General features: G+C 49.4%; 1 protein-coding gene across 3 annotated transcripts in view; it reads right to left on the reverse strand.

Moving 5' to 3' along the window:
- LRRC1 (leucine rich repeat containing 1) overlaps positions 1–16,954 on the reverse strand; it is a 126,815-nt gene that overhangs the window by 95,706 nt on the left and 14,155 nt on the right. The window contains exon 1 of one of the 3 annotated variants that reach the window (XM_060308082.1): positions 9,255–9,273. The exons of the other annotated variants lie outside the window; for them this stretch is intronic. The gene's annotated coding sequence lies outside the window, so the exon portion shown is untranslated. Of the gene's footprint in view, positions 1–9,254; positions 9,274–16,954 lie in introns of those variants that run through there. 3 annotated transcript variants of the gene reach the window in all.

The following is a 16,954-nucleotide window of genomic DNA, read 5'->3' on the forward strand; positions in this document are numbered from 1 at the left end:
CGAGGAATTGCCAAAGGACTTTTCCACGAGAGGAGGGGGGTGCATCATCGAGTAACAGAGGAAACTCAAGAGAAGAAATAACCCAAGCACGGGATGCACATCTGCTGAGGCCCCACAAGACTCCAGACAATTTAAATATTGCAGTTCGGTCTTTGCACAGATGAAGAAGTCACTGTTAGGCCCCAGCCAGATTTCAGGCATTTAGAAATATAGTGATCGCTGTCAAATTTAATAGTGCAGAAGGGCTTACCTTGCCGCCAAACACTTTCTAATATATTCTAAATATGCATGAGCTACAACACGTACTTTGGCATCTGTAATCACAATTTAAGATTAAAATGGCATAATTCAGGAACTTTAGGATGAGTGTGTCTCTCCACCTAGATAGGCTTGGGTTCCAAAGTGTTTCTAGCTCCTATGAGAGTGGCCTTGCATCTTCAAAAGAGATCATCTCTCGTGTTCAAGCTTCTCACACACGCTCAATGCATACTGTTTCCTACCGGCTGCCCCAAACAGCTAAGTGCAAAGCAAGATGGTAAGACCCGAGAGTAGATTCCCGGGCAACTCCCACACAGTTATGCAAAAACATAACGGAGCACCTGCCGATCCCTCCATTTTAGCTCCACGAGCTGAACGAGATATTAAATTCTCATATTAATCCAGACGAAGAAACACAAGGCCTAATTCTGAAAACTGTCTGAACTGCCTACCGTGTAAGGAACAAGAGAAACCATCAGTGTCTCCCAGAACATGCTGCACCCCCATGGTCTCCATCTGAGTAAATGCTTTGTGTGTGGAGAGGACAGGCAAAGCTCTCCCCCAGCCACTTCTTTAAGCTGCTCTTTTGGACATTCTTTAGATTTTATTGCTACTGTTTGCCAACAACCTTGGTCAGAGGCCACACACACATTCCTGGTGTTCGTTCAACATTGCAAAGTACAGCAGTGCTGGGTGGGGACCCGAGGCTGCCCCATCAGCCACTCCACTTGTTCAGCTCAGCAGCTAAGGACTCAGCTCTTCCACTGTCACCAAGCCCTACAGAGAGGTCCCCGCAGTGTGCTCGAGCCGCTGACCAGCCGCCTCCTTGGGAGAAGTGCTTACTCAGTTCATCACCTCAAGAGTTCTGGATCGGAAACCTCTCTTTTCGGCATGTGACCAAAAAGGACATTTGAGAAAAAGGGAACTCCTGGATGAATCCCAAAGAGAAGTAGAAGAGACAGCCACCTTCCTTCAGCTCCTGGACCCCAGGAAACAAGCAAGACCTATCAGGTGTCTGGACACAATGGCATGGACCATCCCCCGTAAGTTCTTGGCGTAATTTTCTGAAGTAGCTCCAGGGTCCCAGTAGCTTCCATGCTACCACTTCCCCAGGCCCCCAGCCTCCAACTCCCAGCCCTGAGTCCAGCTTTTCAGCCAGATGCGTCTAATAAAAGGACATCAGGTCATCCCTTCATCCCTGTCATGGAATCCCATCAGCACCTCCCACCCACCCCATCAGTACCAACAGGGGCTGACCCCGACCCAGCACCACCTTCTCTCTGGAAAGCATCTTCGACAGCCTGGCACTGCGGCTGACTACGCATCAAAGACTTGGGAAGAGCATCAAGTATGCATAGGTCCAAGCAATTTAAAATTAAAATGCTACATGACCAGAGTAGACTTGGAAAGTCTAATTTCAAAAAGTTTCAGCACTTCACTTTTCACCAAAGAAGCTCTAAACTAAATAAGAGATGCCTCTACGGTGCCAGGTACTAGGCTAGGGGCTCTGTAAACATCACCTCACTTAATCTTAAAAACCACCCTGAGCCTGACAGCTACCAGGATTGCACAAATAATGAAAGTGCAGCACAGGGAGGGTACACACCTGGGCCCCATTTACACAGGTGTGTCAGTGCCAGGATTCAAACTCAGGTCCAAAGTTCCTACCTGTCCACTATAAACAGCAAGGCCAAGAAGCACTGTGGAGTCCAAAGTCTGTAGACCTGGCTCCCCAAGTTACTGGCTGGCTGTATGACCTCATGCAAGCTGCTTAACTGCTCTATGCCTCAGTTTCTCCATCTGTAAAAGGGGGTCATAATAGTACCCATCCCTCACAGAAATGCAGTGACAATTATATGAGTGAATCGAGGTCAAATATGTAGAACAGTGCCTGGCATATAAGAAACGGTTAATAAATGTCAGCTATAATTATTACTATTATCTCACCATAAAGCACTCCCTCCTATATATCCAAGCTACTTAAACTTTTCAAGTGTAAGAAATGAAGATCCAGTTATAACAGCTTGCTGCCCTTGGATTATACTGTTAGGATGAAGCTAAGTGCTAAACGAGAACCATGCCCATACATTTCAAGACTTCTATTATTTTCAAAAGCAGAGAAAGACCACAAACAAAAAGACATTATTACACATAAATCAACAGACTGCTGAGACCAAATGCTTACAGGACCTGGAGAGGTCCTTACATGTTAGTTAACGTTACATGTCAGTTAACAAGTCCAGTCACCCCAGTCTACCCAGTACTCGAGCTACTATCCAAACACAGCAAGTAAATTCGAAAGCAGTATTTCCTACTCATCAAATCATCGAAAACAAAATAAAGCAAGAGTGAACTAAAACATACATGAAAGGGCTGGAAGGATTTCGGGGAAGCTCAGTGACCCGGCAAGGGCAAAGTCAGTCAAGACTTCGGGGTGGGCCGAGCCTGGTCCTGAGAGGCACACAAGTGGGAGGGGAGGCCAGGAGGCCCGCCCAGGAGGAGGGCTGAGCCCACGCAGGCAGAGACCGGTTCTGGGAAGCGGCCCCTCAAGGGCTGCCTGGCTCAGGCCAGTGGGTGCTGCCCTGGGGCCCGGCTCCTCCAGGCCTGGCACTGTGATGACCAGCAGCAGAGGCCTGGGCACTCCAGATGCCAAAGGGACTCAATTAGGGCTCCGGGCTCTCTTCCAGGGCCCACAGCCTGGGAGTCTAATTATGAGAAAGGAAGGAGAGCGGGTGATGCAACTGCCCACGTCTCTCCCCCTTGGCCTTGAACCGAGAGCCTCCACCTCTCAAACGGTTCAGCTTCCAAACATGTACTTGCAGGTCAGCGGTGGAAGCTCAGAGCACATCTCTGCACACACGGGGGCAACGCTGCGCATGTGGCCGAGTCTCCGGATCACCCCACGAGTCTGCTCAACCCCCAGCAGCCTGGATGTGTCTTCCTGAAGCCTCCAGCCGCCGGCCACTGCTTACAGAACGAGGCACAGGCCTCGGAGGGGCACAACTGGGGCTCTCCTAACCTGGGCATCTTCTACTAAAAGCATCAACATTTTCTACAGGTTTTGGCAGCTTGCGAAGTGCTGCCTCGTATCTCACGCCACCCACAGAACCGCCCATGGGGCAATCAGTCATTCGAGCTGAACTTGAGAAGGACAATATGGTACGTAAGGCAGCCGAGCCACAGCTCACATCCAGCCTCCCTGGCTGCAAGTCTGGTGTCTGGTCTAACCTCTGCCCTGAACTGCAGTGGCCTTTCTGACCTCAGTCCCCACACCCACAGCCTCAGGGAACCATCTGCTCCACACCAGGCACTGACTGCCTCCAGCACCTCTCTCCGGCTAGCAACAGCTCACTCACCCCAAATGTCACAACCTCTCGGAAGCCTTTTTACCCAATCAATATCCTATAATGAACCTTAATGGAAAAGAATATGAAAAAGAATATGCATTTACGCATATGTATGTATAACTGAACCACTTCGCTGTACACCAGAAACTAACACAACATTGTAAATCAACGATACTTCAATTTAAAAAGAACAAGGTGTATTCCTCTCCCACCACACATACAAGATTTGGAACTGATTGCCATTATGAAGTATCAATATATCTAAGAACCACACAGACCAAAGGTCTAAGGACGTCACACTCTTTCCCATGCATGCTTACCAGGCAAAAATGAGGACTGCACAGGACACTGGAACAAGCTCAGTACAGAGCAGCAAGGCTGGTGAGGAGCCCTGATCACACCCCAGGAAGAACCGAAAGGGAGTTAGATTTGCAGGGATTGTCAAATAGCTTACGAGTATCTGAAGACCTATCACGTGGTAAAAGAATCAGACTTGCTCAGTAGGGTCCAACCAAAGAAAGAAAAAAGTCCCTCTATATATTCAACTAAAACGTGATGGGGTCCTCTGGGGATACGGTGAATTCCCTGCTCAAGCACAGGGCAGATGACTGCTTAGTGCGGTTTCCTGACGGGAACTGACGGATTAGATGGGAAGTGGATCTAGAAAGTGTCTGTCTGACCCCGAGATTCTGCAAGTTCAATTTCCCTCGGCATGCTCCTTCTCCCACTCAAAATCTACCCAGGTTCTTAGATAACAGCCTGTGACACGCGCTTTGGCCTGTAATTAGCTAGCACCAAGTACAGTGTCTGCAAGAGGCAGCAAAGCAACCTCTCGTCATCTGGGGTCAGAATTCAGCATCCAAAATTCAAGTCAGAATGTGATGTCACAGCCCCTGGTGAATGAGAAGAAAAATAAGGAAGCACTGACCAAGTCAGGTGGCAAAAACATAGCACGACTTTTCACAGGTATCGGAAGGAAGGAGAAAAGAAAGAGTTTGGCAAGACAGAATCACCAACTTGGCTTCTTCACAAGGACGCGGGCGTCAATATATTATGTTCTTCAAGAAAGGATCGTGTCCTCCCTCAGGAGTTACAAAGAACTTTTAAAATACGGAATTTTAATTGATTCCTATCAATACTTTCCATGCTAATAGGAGGTTTCTGTTCTGTTTTGAAATCCAAAGATCTGACCTCATAGATGAAAACAGCACTATGAGTGGGATTGTTACTGAGTCCAAGCTCGCACTGCTTGCCGCACAACAGGCCAATAAATCGAGAGATGAGGCGCTGGGGCAAGGAATGGTGACTTTATTCGGAAAGCCAGCAGACCGAGAAGATGGGGGACTCGTGTCCCAAAGAACCATCTTGCCTGAGTCAGAATTCAGGCTTCTTTTATACTTAAAAGGGAGGGGGTCAAGTCAAGCATTTCCTGGTTCTGGTCAGTCTCCAGAGGGGATGTGTTAATTCCTCCCTTCCTGCAGTCCTTCATTCACAGGTGGGCCTGGTCAGGACATTTCCTGTGAGCTAAACAAAGGTATTTTAGCTTGACACTCATTACCTGGGAGGCAGGGTTCCCAGACATGGGCCATTATGTAGAATTTAAGCTTATAGGCAACATCCCTTTAGTGATTAATGTGTAATGGAATACTACGGTCCTTCCCTAGTACAGAATAGCAGGTCCAGGTGAGGCGGGCCACAGCCTTAAGGCTGGCATGATAACCCCAAGGGTCACAGGAACGGAGAATTCGGAATCTGACCTTGGGAGATGCATCCTGGCATCCAATCACCATCCTTATACCGGTGATGGTTGAGCTGGAGAAGCCAGAGAGTACCTCACACAACCGCACCTGCTCAAGCCCTTTCCAGCGCCCAGAGGCTCCCACCTAAACTGGGCTCAACCTTCCCCACTGCCGGGAACACACTCACGTCTCCCGAGAATACACACGTGGATTACACGTCTGCAAGGACAAGAACAAGAACAAGAAGAAGAGAGAATGAATTCTTTGTGTAGCCATTCTTCCCACCCATTATAAAGAAGCACATTCCACTAGGACCTAGGATGCAAACAAGAAGCGAAAGGGCATTTAGTTCTAGTCAATGAGATTCTGGTACTTGGCCAGGTGGCCATTTGTCTACTAATCCTGAGTGAACCACAGAAAACTGAACCAACCGCTCCTCCGTCCACGAGCCCGGCAGGACCTGGATGCTGCCCAGCAACCACCCGAGCGCTGGCCGGCCGCTCGCCCTCCCCAGCGCCTTTAGGAGGACACGCTTTCACTGCTCCAGGTCGCTTACCTGAGAGCACAATGGAGATGCCAACAGTGTTTCTGGCTCTCAAAACGCCAAAGCCACCTTTCTGATTAGGCCACAGCAAGACACAGAACAAGCCTCGTCCTATTTCTCCCTGACCTTGTCCAGTCCGAGGGTGGACTTCATTCAAGGGTACTGGCTCTAGCTTTTGGCAGGCCTTTATTTTAGTGTCGCCCATTTGTTTGGACACTCAACAAGCAAGTTTAAACCACATTCCCTGCTCTCTCACTGGCGTCTGAGTCTTTGCTGCTGCTGCGTCTTCCCCAACTCCTCTGCAATTTTCCTCCCTCAATTGCTATGTTCTTCTTGTCAAGGAGCCGTACCCCTCACCAGCCATCTGACACTTGAACGGTGGATGCACTGTTCCTAACAGGACCTAGAAATATACAGCTGGGTTAACAACCAAGAGCAAACGGTCTCTCAATCCATGACAAGTGCAGTGATTATATTTTCTTTCACGAGTCTTAGTTCAAAATAATTATTGACAAAAACCTAAATATGTTTGACACGCTCCATTCAAAAAGGAAAAGAACAGAATGGTCTCACAACATTGAAAAGAAATTTTTTTTAAGGTTTTAAAAGCCTAGCATTAGAAGGCAAAGCATTAACCTTAGAGTCTTTCCAAAGTCAGCCTCTCAATGGGCCAGACAGCTACTGAAAAAAATGTCCCCTTTACAGCCGTCTTTAATAGCACAGAGGTCTGCACAAAATCTGAGAAAGGCAGCCAGGGCCCGACAACCTAGAAAAGAGCAGAGAGAGAAAATGAAGATGGGAAACGCAAGTGGTGACTTCTCAGATGGTCATCGGGACCGTCCAGTATTCTCAGAGTAAATGAGGATACGAAATGGACAGGCACAGCCACCAGAAATCGCGTGGCCCTCAGGGTGGAGGGGTCACTCCTGAGCCTTTCAACCTAGGAGGCCCGGTGCCGAGGGCCCAGGATACTCTGAGGGGCTCAAAAATATATTCATTTAAGATCAAAAGAAAAAAATGAATATAAGATTATATATCACACTCGTAAAATATAGCTGGTAATATTTTTATGAAGGAAGGGGCGCATGAAGGAAAAGTGCCTGCAGCGGGCCCCAGAACAGTCATGCCCAGCTCTGTCCACAGCGGAAACGCAGATGCCAGTGAGGCTGGTTACCCAGGGCCCGCGGCAGACACACGGGGACCCAGGGGACGGTGACACAAATGACCTTCTGCAGTGAGGGCTCCACTCTGCAGATTACAACAGGCACAGAGGAAAGGAAAAAAATCATTTTTCTTTCAGTTGTTCAAAGAAAGCTTGGTGCTGGTGACAGATGCCCAAGTGCTCCCTGAACAGCAGAGAGAAAACAAGCTCTGGCACCTGAAGAAAGAGCAAAGGAGCCAACAAGCCCTTAAGGAGCTGCTCTGTGTGGCCGCCACCCTGGATATGGAAACACAGCCGACGTGCCCGTAACATCAGTGCTGACGTTGAGTGTGTTGCCTCATGCTTCTCTCCCCTGGTCATATCTATTCCACTTTGAAATTTTTTGTTTCATCAAATTGTGATTTGTACACTCCAACATCTTGCCTTTTTCCTGTAATATTGCATCCTGAGTCATCTCCTATGTCTCTAAATAGAGCATCTGGAATTCACCAAGGTATGTGGGAACACCTCTTAGGGTGCCCTGGACCAATGGAGGGATGAGCTGAAGAGCAAACGGGGGGATTGGAAACTGGTGGAACAATCTAGGTCAACTCAGAGATCGCTGGCCGGTGGGCATGTCATCCAACTGCAGGAGTGACCACGGGGCACCAGTCAGGCTTCACACCACGCAGTGCTGTAACGAATGAGTATGAGACACTGATGTTCTTCCACAGGGAGCCTATGATGTGCAAAGCTCCATTTCAGATGCTTGCCGTGCGTGGACTCACCACACCCTTATTTATAACAAGCCTGGGAGAGACAGAGGTTTCCATTTCACACCAAGGGTAGCGTACAGGATGGAAGTTCACAGGCCTGAGTAATCTGCCGAAGGTCAGACAACCAGCAAACAGCTGAAATCTAAGTTCAGCCCCCAGCTCCACCTTCTTTCCATTTGATGACACATTTTTCTTTCATTTTCAGGGTCCCTGAAACTAGCTGGTAAGTTGTTAGAAAATCCGGTGGAAAAAAAGATCTCTCGAAAGGCAGCTACAGTAGAGCTAATGTGCTAATCTAATGAGATTAAATTTAGCCCCAAGAAATGTGAAGCCTTGCATTCGGATCCATAAAAGCTAAAATCCTATACAGAATTATGGAGACTGAGCCTGAAAGAAGCAACAGGCATGAGCAAGACTTGGGGATGGTGTTAACCAAGCATTTTATAACCCAAACTATACATATTAACTAAGCCATAAACACAATACTAGGGACTTCCCTCGTGTTCCAGTGAGTAAGACTCTGCGCTCCCAGTGCAGGGGGCTCGGGTTCTACCCCGGGTCGGGGAACTAGATATCGCATGCATGCCACAACTAAAAAGATCCCGCATGCCGCAATGAAGATCCTGCGTGCCGCAACTAAGACCCAACGCAGCCAGAATAAATAAAATTAAAAAATAAATATTTTTTAAAAAAATAAACACAATACGAATTCAATAGTTAGGAATGCACTGATATGCTCTCAGACTGCATTTATGAGCATGTTATGCCCAGAACGAAGAAAGCAGCCCTTCTCTGCGCTGACTGGTAAATCTCACTTGGGGCACCGTGTTTTAAAAAGGGTCTCTGGTGAAATGTAACATCTCCTTTAGGAGCATAACGAGGCAAAATAAAGGAACTAGAAAGTTTAAATCGAAGACCAGGTTCTATAGAAGGGGATAGGGGAGAATCACGGCAGAGAGGATGCTGGTATACATCCCTTCACACACAGGCAGAGCCCCCGCTGCCCGCATCCCTTCCATCTGACATTTACACTACTTTGGTCCAGAGCGGAGGTCCTAGACTCCTTTACAGATGTCTGAGCAGATAAGGTACCTCCTCAACGAAAGACTCAATAATTTAGGGTCCCGCTAATAGCAATTTAGACTTTTTCCCAGGACTTAATACACAGTCACTCAGGAAGCATGCAGGCACTTCTGTGAGGGCGGGGGAGGGACACGAGGTCTTCAAGCACTTTTCAAGGCTCCCCTGAACGACACCTACACCTCCCACTCTTCCCAGCTCTACCTGCCCCAAGCATAAATCCAGGCAAGGCTAACAAGATAAATGTGAAAGGCCACAAAGGGATGTGTTGAGATACAAACCCAGCGGAGACCCCCAAACCCCCTTTTTCTCCCCGACGCCTTTCCATCTGTTGCCTTCACCATCGGGTCACTATGCCACTTAACTCACCTTTCTGGCAAGACCCTCCAGTGACCATCGGACCCTCAATTATCTCTGGCTCTTCCACAGCCTCAGCAATTCTTTTTTCTGGTCCCACAGAGCTTTCATGCAGGCTCTGAGCATCTCCAGCACAGGGCAGGACCCGCCACCTGTGGTGCCAGGGCAGTTAGCACTCCATGGGTGTCCCTGGGCTCTGCTCCCTGGGCTCCCTGGTGACTCGGACCCCAAACAATAAAAGCACTCGTGAAATGAGATTACGTGAGGATTTAAGTACCCAAGTCCATTTCCTAGAAGTGAAAGGAAGGAGATTTGGCAAATCACTTCAATGACCAGGACGCCTCCTATTCCAGGAAAGATTCAGGGCATATTTTAAGAAAACGAAGAAAAAGAAATTTAATTTAGAAAGCGTTTTTTGACTTGACTCGCCCCTCCCCCATCTTTCTCCACGCTCATAACATCACACGTAAACATACAAACACACAGCCACATGCAGAGTTTCTCATTATTTTGTAAAAAGGAGATATTGTACGATCTTCTCTGCATCTTTCTTTTCTTAGATAAAAATATATCAAGAAAGTTTCTCCATAACAACTACTTAATAAAGCACTACCTCATCTTTGCAAGGACGGCAACGTAGCCATGCTGTGTGTGCATCACAATTCATTCACAATCATTTCCCTGACAAGCATTCAGTTTATTTCCTTTTCCTTTTCCCTTTTTTTTGGCCACCACAAAAATGCATTAATAAAAATTCTTCAATCTCCATCTTGACATGCTGGTATTTCTATTTTTCAAACAGAATGTCAGAGCTGGAATTGTTGGGCTGGGCTTCCAATTTTCATCGATAGTGCAGGAACACCTTCCAGAAGGGCCCTATCACTCACATGTCCACCCCTGCCCTGCATCCGAAAGGCAGGTTGCTTAGAAGATAATTGGCATTGGTGTTTGTATATGCACAGACTACCTCTAGAAAGATACAAGGTAATAAAAGAGTGGCTTTCTCCTCTGAAGGGAAGTGCAGGCCTGGGACTCTGGAAGGGGCACTGCTTTTTGCTTTTCGCTATACACATTTTTGGTGCTGTCTTAATGTTTTACCACGTCCATACACTACATATTCAAAATATAAAATGCTCTCTAAAATATCTCTAGACATTCCAAAAAGAGCACTGGCCGTGTGTAATTCAATGGTGTGAGCTTAAAATGCATGGAATTTCATTTCAACTTTACCATTTTTGAGTGCCTCCATTACTCTAGATTCTAGGGATACAAAAACTAAGGCATGGGCTTCCCTGGTGGCGCAGTGGTTGAGAGTCCGTCTGTCGATGCAGGGGACACGGGTTCGTGCCCCGGTCCGGGAGGATCCCACACGCCGTGGAGCGGCTGGGCCCGTGAGCCATGGCCGCTGAGCCTGCGCGACCGGAGCCTGTGCTCCGCAACGGGAGAGGCCACAACAGTGAGAGGTCCACGTACCGCAAAAAAAAAAAAAAAAACTTAGGCAGCCCTTCCCTCAAGGTGCTCTGAGTCCAGCAGAGAGAAAGACATCCACAATGCCAGGTGGCAGCCAGGATGCTGGAGGGTGAAGGAGGTGCCCCTGGGCTCCTTGGGGAGCTGGCTGGATGCCCTGCAGTGGAGCTCTAGACAATCACCACCTCTCACTGAAGTCAGGGACTCGAATCTTAGGTGCGATTATGGGAGACTTTCTTCCGCCTCGTTAAACATTTCTGCGTTTGTCAAGGTCCCCAAAATGGGCATTAGTATCACTTCTGTAATCAGAGGCAGGGAAGAAAATACTACCCCCCAAAATCAATTGGCAGCATCGAAACTATCAACCCAGCTGAACTTTCTTTAGCTTAAAAGTTGAAGCGCTAATTAAAATTCTGGCTATCTTCTCTGTCTTACCATGAAACTAATGTGACGAAATGTTTGTAAAGAGGAAGAGAGCTGGGTTTTTTCGGGAGCCCTCACACTGTTTCAGATTGTTTGGCACCTAGGAAAGCATTCCCAAGATGCGTGAATCAGAAAGAACAGGAAAGAAGGGCTGGCACACATCCATCACCCTTCCCGTTAGTCCCCACGAGCTGACTTTCAAAGAAATACCTAGTTTACAAAGAATACTAGAAAATTATTAAAACCTTGAATAAGGAACTTGAACATACTATTTAAATACTCTGTGGAAATAAGCTATATTCAAAACCATTGACTACAAATTTAGCTCTATTTTGATTTTGGTAACTCAAAATGAACACAAAAAAAGGCTTCTGACTGACTTCTATAGGCGCCAGGCACTTAGAATTTCCACCTCCATGATTTCTCTCTCCCCACGTGTTTCTTTTGCTTAAGATTCAAGAGCCTGTTGGGAGAGAGACGAAGGGGTTCAATTCCTAAAATACATTTGGATATCCCATCAGGTAATGAATGCAGAAGTATTAGTATAAAACAATCAGAGAACACAGACCCAACACCTATTTTGTAGTCCAAGCCTAAATTATACCGAATATAATTAGCAAGCCAAGAATAAGGAAATATACCAAACGAGAAACAAAAATGTGCCCTTTGGTGCTGTACTCACCGTAATTTATATCCTCAAAATATCTAGTGAACAGCCCAGTGACAAAGGCATTGAAGATTAAAGCCTCTTTTCCTTAAAAACTGCTTCTGAGACTGGAATTACATCAGACACACCTTCATGCATTTGCCAAAACTGCTCACGTTATGAAAGCCAAACTTTCAGTTAAGATTTTAAATGATTAGTGAGAAAAGAATGCGGAGTTATTCAAAAGTCACAAAGGGGAGATGGAAACTCAACAGCAACGTGCTCGTGCTCGGGTCCTCGGCAAACCTGCTTCTATCCTGGATATGGGAAGGGTTTTGTTTTGACAGAACCCTGAGGCAAAACCAAGGCATTCTTTTCGGGGGCTAGCATTAAAAACCAATACAAACAAAACATTTCGTAAAAGCTGGCCTGCCTGTCTTCCAGGAAGATCAAGGTCACGTTGGCTGAGACGAAGTTTCACGGAGACAGCTACCTGTGCGTTGAGCCTGCTTCACTAGCCTGTGGACGCAGGGGAGGGAGAAGAGAACCCAGGTCTGTCCCTGAAAACTGGTGTCTGAGTTCCCCGCAGGCCAGCAGGCAGAAGCCAGCTCTGACAGGCTGCAGAGTCCCCCTGGCAGGCCAGGCCCACAGACAACTGTCACCATGCTTCAGGGACCTGGGGGGAGAGGACTGGGCCTGAGCCAGGCCTCAAATACAGCTCCTTGGGACCAGCTCAGCTGTGCGTGCACGTGTGTGTGTACACGCGTGTGTGCACACGTGCAAGCACGCGAGAGGAAGGGCCCAGTGGGAGAGCAGAATAGAAAACGAGAGAAGGGCACATCTCAAGTTGTGGCCACTAAGGGCCCCATGGCACACCTGGACCTATAGGCTGAGCCACAAACACCAGGGACAACAGGACAGGGGGCCCATCATCCACGGGCCCCACAGAGGAAGGGACTCCAGGCCAGAGGAGGAAGCAGCTAACCACTCCCGCCGACAAATACACCAGAAGTTCAGAGTATGATGGAGACCCTTGACCTCCAACCCTAGGTGATGAGCACCATAGCACATGCCAAGCAGAGCAGGCGCCCTGTGTATACGGCTGCACTCCTCACAACGCCCTCCCCGGATGGCATCACCAGCCTCACTTCAAGGACGAGAGAGAGTGGCGTGGACATATATACACGACCAAATGTAAAACATAGCTAGTGGGAAGCAGCCGCATAGCACAGGGAGATCAGCTCGGTGCTCTGTGACCACCTAGAGGGGTGGGATAGGGAGGGTGGGAGGGAGACGCAAGAGGGAGGAGATGTGGGGATATATGTAGAGCTGATTCACTTTTTTATAAAGCAGAAACCAACACACCATTGTAAAGTAATTTACTCCAATAAAGATGTTAAAAAAAAAGTTAAACAAAACAAAAACAATAAGGACGAGAGAACGAGGCTCAAAGATGGTGATGTAACTCGGCGAGACCACGGAATCAGTACAGAGGAGGCAGGGCAGGAACCTGACCCATTCGAACCAAAGCCCACTGAGCCCGTGGTTCTCAGGGTGTGGCTGAGGGACCCCCAGCACCACTCACCTGGGGCGCACCCTCCCCGGGCGCATAATGCATCAGAATCTCTGGAAATGCAGCTCCGGAATCCATAGGTTTCCAAAGAACTCCGCAGGTGCTTCTGATAAAGAACCAAGTCTGAACCCCTGTGGTGCCTGCCCGTCAGCAGCCAGAGGAGGCAGTGCGGCCGGAAACCTGCTTCGTGCGCGTGCTGGTCACCAACCAGCCGCGCCGGCGTGTGGCCACATGCACGTCATTCTTTACAGTCCCCACTGAGGGAGCCCAGACCCCAGGGGCTCCCAACCTAGAGCCTAGAGCCCAAAAGGCCCACGAAGACAGTAACACGGGTCTCGGAGTCCACTGCAGTATTTCAAAGGCCAAGAGAAATCATACCTTCGTTCCCTAACTCCAGGTCTAAGTGAAATGTCTTTGGAAGAGGGAAAATTTAACGGTTCATCACTTCACAAATACAGTGTGTCTGGACTCAAAGCCTTTACAGCCAGGCTGAAAACGGAACAGGGAAGTGGCACAGACCCCAGGCAGGCGCCGTTGCTCCAACATCTGGGCACTTCCCCACTGGAGCCACCTTGGGGCCCCTCCCTCCACCCAGCAAGACAGAAGACCCGGGTCAGTGCTTCAGGGAACTACGGTATTTCCCAGACAGATCCATAACCTTATTCTCTAGACTTAGTCCCAGCCTGTCCCAAACATCAAATGTCCCTTCAAAGGAACAAAGACTTGCAAACTCCAGGGATGGTCAAAGGTATGTGTGGGTGGCCTGAGGATAAACAGTGTTTTTGAAATTTGAGTAAAACCCGGCAGGATGATTAATCTGAAGGGCAAACCATGCCTTTGGATGCACGTGTGCCTACGTTACAGCTCATTCGCCAAGTTTGAGAACTAAGAAAATAGAACATAAAAGCTTACTGAACCAACACCCCAAAAAATTGATCCACACATTGCTTTAGCCAACTAACTTGAGCCAAACTCTGTGAGAAAATGAACTGGGGAGAAAGTAAATATGGAAAGAAGGGATGGGCAAAAGGGTAAGGAAAGAAAATGCTGAAGGGAAGCAAAAGAGGAAGGACAAGTCAAGAAGCAAACTAGAAAAAAGGAAAAAGAAACAGGATTGCCAAAGAGGGACACTCTGTCCAGAGGAAAGGAGCGGGACTGCCCACACATTTTTATCAGGATCTGCAGTTCGCTTGAGCCAAAGGCTTCAGATTACTATCACCCCCCTATTAGCTCCCACTGGGAAGCTAATTAGCTAGTTAGGTCTTTATCTTTAAAACCTCCATCCTCCAAACAGAAGGCGATGCCCAGGAAGGCGCGGAGCTACCGAGACAGTGGGCTCCAGTTCCCAGTCACCCCCGAACCCCTGCAAAGTCCTAGGGTCTGTAGAGCAGAGGGGACGACAGGAGCCCAGCCAAACCCAACCCGTGCACTTGATACACGGTGTAGTTTTTAAATTGTTTAATAAGATGTCAACAATTAGAAATCAGGAGACCTCACATAGAAAATCTTGTTTTCCAGCAAAAGAAAAACAAAGCACTGAGTTAGGCAGTAGCAGGGTTGGTCAGGTGGGGGCATCCCCTCCAGATGGGGTGTGGGCGCCTCCTGCCCACGGGCCTGTCTCAGGCTGGACCTCCCCATCCCACGCCCCCCACCTGTCACTGCGCAGCTGATCCTGAGACAGGCGAGCCTCGCAGCCCCCGGCTTCCTTGAGGCTAGTGACTGCCACACCCTGGGCGTCACCATCCTCACCTGGTCACACCCTGGAACGCTGACCCCCCTCCAGCTGCTTCCTGTCACTCACCTCGACTCCGATATTCCAGACCTGCCACAACCTCTCCCACGACCTCCACCTCTGCTTCTCCTCGACCCTCTCCCCTTGCAGGAACCTCCCCCTCTCCCCAACGAAACAGCATCCCAAACCTTATGCATCAGAAACCTCAGGGGCCTCACACCCTCTCATCCTGCCGGCCTCCCCCGCAGGTGGACTGGGCACCTACACCCCACCCTCCTCTATCCCAGGCCAGTAGAGCTGAGCCTTCTGGAGGAAAACAGAAAAACCCACGAAGGCCAAAGGCACCCCCGGGAATTCACACCCACCCAGGAATGCCCTGAGCCCCCCCGCGCCCCCTCCTCCCTCACCTTGCAGGTGCCCCACCCCGTCCTCCACTGAGAATACTGAAGCCCCCAGCCCTGATCTTTTATTAACCACACGCACCCTTTCCCTCGGTCCTCCAATTCTGAAGGTGGTACCCAGTTCCTCAAGCTGAAAACTCAGCCGTTATCCTTGAGCCCAGACCCTCCAAGCCAGTCCGTCACCAAACCCTGCCCCTGTCCCGCTCCCCTGAAAATCCGCGCACAGGCTGCCAACAGGCTGAGCCGTCTCCACACAAGTCTGATCAGGGCCCCAGGGCTTACTGAAATTCCACTGACGACACGCCTCCACGACAAAATAAGGCCCAGCCTCCTGAACCTGGCTTTCACAGCCACGCACAACGGGGCTCCAGCTGTCCTGACCCCTCTCCTTAAAAATGTGGCTGGGTTGTACACCCCTCCCTCCACCCCTAGGAAGCCTGTGCCACCAGCTCCACGGGCTCGGCACAACGTGCCCGGGTGTCAGATGCCCCTGCTCACTTTTGCACGCCCAGTACCTAATAAATGCACTGGCCTTTCAACGCACGTGAGCTGCGTGTTGATCTCAGGGCCCCCGGCCTGGCTCTGCCTAATGAGAACATGGCATGAAAAAGCAGGGCCTCTGGAGCCCCCGGACCTGGACTTCCCACCAGGCTGTTTCCCACGTGGGTGACCTCAGGCAAGGGCTCAGCTTCTGTGTTCTCATCTGTAAAATGGGGCCTTTAAAAACCCTCCCACATAAGGCTGACCTGAGGACCAGGCAAATCCTGAGTACGTGCCTAGCTGTGCATCTGAAACACGGTAGGCGGTCAGCAAAGAGCTCCACTGGGTGTTTTCAAAACCGTAGCTGAGGTTTCCCTCTGCTCTTCCAAGGCGAGGGCAGGCGGTCCAGCGCATGGGCAGAACTTCCGCACCGCCTGGCCATCTCACTCCTCATGCACACCTCTGCAAAGACACAGGCCTGAGCAGGACCAATGCTGTGTTCTCCCTGGACCCTGCCTCAGCCCCAGCTTCCCACCCGAGTGCAGAGCAAAGCCCCACCACACGCCCCGCTGGCTGCCGGCGGGTCCCTCCAGGGACACCAGGCGCAGGCTGAACTTGACTGAGGCTGGACTGCGGCACCACCGGTCCCTCGGAGTAACTCACCACGCTGTGGCACCAAAGGGAAACGTCCGAGGGTTTATGTATCTCAGCTACCCCATAAAAAAATTTTTTTCAATGCAACAGACATTTTTTGAACATTTCCTGTGAATAAAGCACTGAGTTCCCCACTGCCTGAGACAGAGATGCATAAAACAAGTCCCTGATGACAAACCGAGAGAAACAAACAGATGCACAGCTAAGTCTAACCCTGAGGAACAGCAAGAGAGAGGTGAGTCAAGAGGGACTGCGGCGGGGGGGCGTGGGGGGGGGAAGGAGGGGGGTGGTTGTGGGGACATGGGGTCATGGGTATGGCTGCAGAGCTGGGAGGGC

Source organism: Globicephala melas, chromosome 11 (assembly GCF_963455315.2).
Source record: "Globicephala melas chromosome 11, mGloMel1.2, whole genome shotgun sequence".
NCBI classification, from domain to species: Eukaryota; Metazoa; Chordata; class Mammalia; order Artiodactyla; family Delphinidae; genus Globicephala; species Globicephala melas.